Below are 4961 nucleotides of genomic sequence, written 5' to 3' on the forward strand. Positions count from 1 at the left end.
TATGTGTGTGTGTTTGTGATGTGCACATTGCTTTACAAAAGAGTGCTCACCCTTTTTAATGGTACAGAAATACAATTGTATCTGAAGAATGGGTATCGTGGGATATACCTGTCGTGAAAGTGACTACCACGGTAATGGGGATTTGTATGTACATTAATTTCAGGGTGTTCTTTCTTTTAAATGGGTAATGTAACAGAGTCATGAATTAGTCCTGAATTAGTCAGGGTTTAGTTGGTCACCAAGACTTTGCTATCCATTGAGGAGGGACTGATGTTGCTACAACATGCATTTCCCATAGAATCCTGCCCGAGTATACTCAGGACTTGTCCTCAATGGGTTACGGATAGCTTGAGTAATTGCATGTAGGGGCAGTTAAGTACTGAACTATCAAAGTGGTTTTTAAGTTGGGTTTATATGATGCACCTGGTAACTAATGTTTAGGCTCTGTTGATTGGTCGACACTTGATCATGTGACTACAGATTTTTTCTTCTTTTTCTTTTTAGTCATTCATTGGCAACAGTTGATCATGTGTTTTTAAGGATATCGGACCATTTGATAAAGAGCATGTGGGGCAAAACAAAAACAAATGAGTTGACCTGTCCAGAAAATGTCCGTTTACAATGTAAGTGGCCCGTCATCTAGTAGGTGCAATATATTTGTGATAACCTGTAGCACTGTGTCCTCACTTTATAAATGTAGGTAGCATTTGAAGAGTTTGATTGCAAAAGTAATTAACTCCATTTTTTAGATGTTTGTGATTAAAGCTGTGAAAAGAACACAAAATGATTAGAAAATGAATCTTTTAATCATAGCTTCAAGTATTATTCCATGTTATGTAATGAGGTAGTTATTTTACTCAATCTGATGATGAACTTGTTTTGATAATGTTTTAAAAAGGCGGTTAAACTGTTTTACGATCAGACTCTTCATTTATTTCGCACCCAATTTTAATCTCTACTAACAGTGGGTTTGTCGTGCAATCGCTCTCTACAACTCATAGAAAATGTCAGGGATATGTAATGCATGTACTGCAGTTGCTGCCATTTTAAAGAAGTGATTCCACTCAAGATTTTTTTCTGTCAAATCAAAGCGAAGGAATGGGGCCGCTGATTTGGCCATCAGCTGTGATGGGAAATATGACCGAGAGTTAAAATTAAAAGTTGTGTCAATCTGAAATTGTGCTAAGGAATTGTCATGGAAGTCTTTGGGCACTGAAAAACAACAATACGCACACACGGAAATCTGTGTGTCTTGACAGTGAGGCAAACTGACATCAACTGTAAATGTGTTTAAGGAATGTTTTTCTGAAAGAGAGAGATACAAAGTACCATTAGGTATCTGTGCAGAATATGTTTTGATTTGTTTGTCTGTTTGTTTGCTCGTTTGTTCAAGTCTGTTGTTTGTTTACCGTACCATTGTTGCTTGCTGCATGCAGCAAAGTTGACAATCATGGTTTGTGTATAAAGCTGACATCAAGTCAAGTGACAGATAGAAACAACAGCTAAAGGTTTGTGATGGTAGTGGTGATAGATTTGAGGCACTTGGTTAGACTCTTATTGCTATCACTTACAATTATCTGCCCTAATTTGCTGAAATTTCATTCATTTTTGTGGTCTTTGTTCCATAGCTTTCGTTCAATTCATATTTGTCTCAGTATAGACACCTCCCCTGTGAGTTATTTCCCATTGTTTGATGTATCAATTGTTAGAGAACTCAGCCTGTGATTAATTTTATTTTTCTCAATTTGAGAAATGCTTGCCAATTAGTGATTATTGTGACTTGTCCCTGACAGTGAGTTTGTTTATTTAATGCCTGATATGTTTGATTTTATGATTTGATGTCTGGAATATGTTGTCAGTTGAAAACTTCAAGGCATTTGATGAGAGCCTATTAAATTTGTGATTTTTTTTTTTTCTATTTGACTGATTAGACAGCTTTCGAATAGAAAAAAAAATGCATGCAACTCTGCCAAACCAGCAAGGATGGGAAATACACTGGTATACTGAAATAACTAAATACTGGTGTGATTTATGATTTAATAACCATGCAATATGAATGAATGTACCTCTTTATCAATTATCTAACCACATCCTACTAACATGCCCAGAAATTAACAGCCAAGAAATGTTGTCATGATAAAGATTGTGATTTCCAAAGGAAATAATGTTTTTGCATTGAATATTTTAAAAACAGACTAATTTTTATGAGTTGGGTTATGCTCATTTCATAGTAAAATGAGAAGGTACATTATTGTGATTAAATTTACTCTTGTGAATGGTAATGTACAAGTTTGCATGTTTGAATAGATAGTATCATTTTAAGACCCACCCCATAAATTTTAAGGAATTTAAGAGACTTAGTGTTGATCAATGTTCATATTTGTATTAATTTTCCTTGTCACATGTGTTGATGTGATGCTCTGTACTACTTTGAGATGGTAGTCGCACTCATGGATAAGTTTGCAGGGATGATGTAAGTAGTTGACACATTTTATGGAAGATAATGTTTCTTTCTACTTACGAATCGTCACCTGCGTGTTTTTCCTCCTATTCTCTAGAAATATTCCATTGTCCAGTTTACAAAATTATGTGCACCTCCGCACTGCTTCATGAAATTTGCCTTGAGTCAAGTTGACTGAATCTATAGTCATTTCAGAGAATCTGGTTCAGTGTCCTTTAGAAAGAAAGAAATGTTTGGTGTCTGGTACAAATACAGCAAGAATAGACAATATTGTACATTTTTAGAGCAAGCTTCAAGCCTTGATGCAAGACTAAGGCCTTTTCCAAGATGTGGTAAACTACAGTGGTCAAACACTTCGCTAGAATAATGAACTTTCAGGGTCAACGTGTATTATGTTTCTAGTACCCTAATATGGTATTGTTTTATTTTTTGCTTTTGTTTTGTTTGTTAGCTTCTTGTATGTCTTGGTTGTGAATATTTATTCATTTAGCTGTACAGACTTGCAGGCTATTATAGAATCATAGATTTAAATGTAACTAGCAAGTGTAGATCTTGCATTGATAGAATCCATTGTTTCAAATGCAGTGGTGCTGGCATCAGCAAAATTCAGTGCTACCATTCCATTGGCAGTTGATGTGATACAACTCATGTGTTTCCCCATACAGGTACAAGCATTTTATACTGATGAAACTTTGTATTAACAGTAGTTCATGTGTCTCTTGATACCATTTGGGTAATGAATAGAAGTGCCTGTTTGGTGCAAGAAGGTGGTTACACTGATGAAACCTGCAGTCATTGACTCGTTGCATTTGGAAACCAACTGGGTGTGCCATGTGTCATTTTTATGGCAAATTGTACAAAATCTCCATGTCAACAGGCTCAGTAGATAAGTTTAAAATGTAAATCTATCACTGTTGCCAGCATTACAAACACCACTGTTATTACATTGAAACCATGTAGGCCTTACCAAGAAAAAGATGTTCATGCTGATTTGGAGCATAAAATGAAGCAACATGAGGCGCTGTTAATTAGGTTACTTTCCGTTTACAGAATTCAGTGTTACCGATGCAAGTGTATGGGTAGAAAAAATATATGTTCAGCAAGTCGCTACAATGTATGAGCAACGTTGACAAAAGTATGGGCCACATTCTCACAACGTCAAAATCATGTGAAATATGTGTAATTTTTTATTTGTCCCTGTTGGAGTGTAATAGTATCCCTTCTGAGTTTTTAAAGTGTAAGAAGTAGAATGTAACATAGCGTACAATGTGTATGAAGATAATTAATCCTAATGCATTCCAAAGTAATGCTTTGAATTATATCAATTAAATATTTATCAACCGGAAGTGGATTCAGTCTCCTGCGTGACTTTCTTTTGAAATCTCGTGAATATTATTTGTTGATGATTCTTTATTCGAATTTTGTGCAGTGCCACAGAATTCACAACAACAAAACAAAATATTGTACATGTACAAAGACAAACAACATTATACACAAACATTGCACATTTGCATAGTATGTCAATCTAACAGATCTTACATTATGACTTATTTGATCAGAAAACGAAATCCGTTTTTTTTTTTTAATACACTATATTTTCACAAAGTGCCCAATACTGGGGACACGATAATTTGCTCAAGGCAATCGGGCACATCGGGCACATTGAGCACAATTGGGAATTGAGAATATGATATCTTGTGTATTACAAGAGTGAAGGGGGAAAACGAAATTCGAAAGTTATAAGGTATTTTTGTAAACGGGTGTTGGATAAATTCTTTAAGCTAGTGGAGTTCTAATGGAGTTAATCTATAGCACAATTGCTGTATAGAATTTCAATATGCTGTCATGGTCCATTTTTAGAATAAAAATATGTGTAGCCTACAGAGGAACTGCAGTCCAGTTTGGAAGTCAACGGGAGGTTCTACAGAAATCCACACACAAAACACAGAAACGTTTGTTGGTGTTAAAGAATAGTCCACTTCTTAGTTTGATAAGGACTTTAAAGAAGAAATCCACTTCAAATTTTTCTCATTTTCATAAGAAAGGGAAAAGATTCCTGCAGCATAGTGCAAAAAAAAAATTATCAAAATTGGATAAGAAACAAGGAAGTTATGATATTCAGAAATTTCACAACTTTTCGGAAAACACTTCTCGACCAATCGTTATGAGTATTCAAATCAGCATCTTGATGATAATCATGCTCTCACAATTTCTTATTCATTTCATATACAGACTAAAATGACAAAAATCTCATATTTCTGCTGTACAAATGTAAAACTTCCCCTAAACCCACCCAAAATAAAAAAAGAAGAAATGTTACCTGTGATATATTTTTGTATGGGAATATGCTTTTATCTGTATATTAGCTAAAAATAACAATTTTCCCGAATTTCATGATAACATGCATGAAAAGTTGTAAAGGCATTACATCATCAACTCCCTTATTTTAATATTCATAAGGACTGGTCAAGAAATATCTTTTAAAAATGAAATTTCGAAA

The sequence above is a fragment of the Diadema antillarum genome, unplaced genomic scaffold (genome assembly GCF_040938485.1).
Source record: "Diadema antillarum isolate AM-2024a unplaced genomic scaffold, OU_Dant_1.0 seq00000954_RagTag, whole genome shotgun sequence".
Classification (NCBI taxonomy): domain Eukaryota; kingdom Metazoa; phylum Echinodermata; class Echinoidea; order Diadematoida; family Diadematidae; genus Diadema; species Diadema antillarum.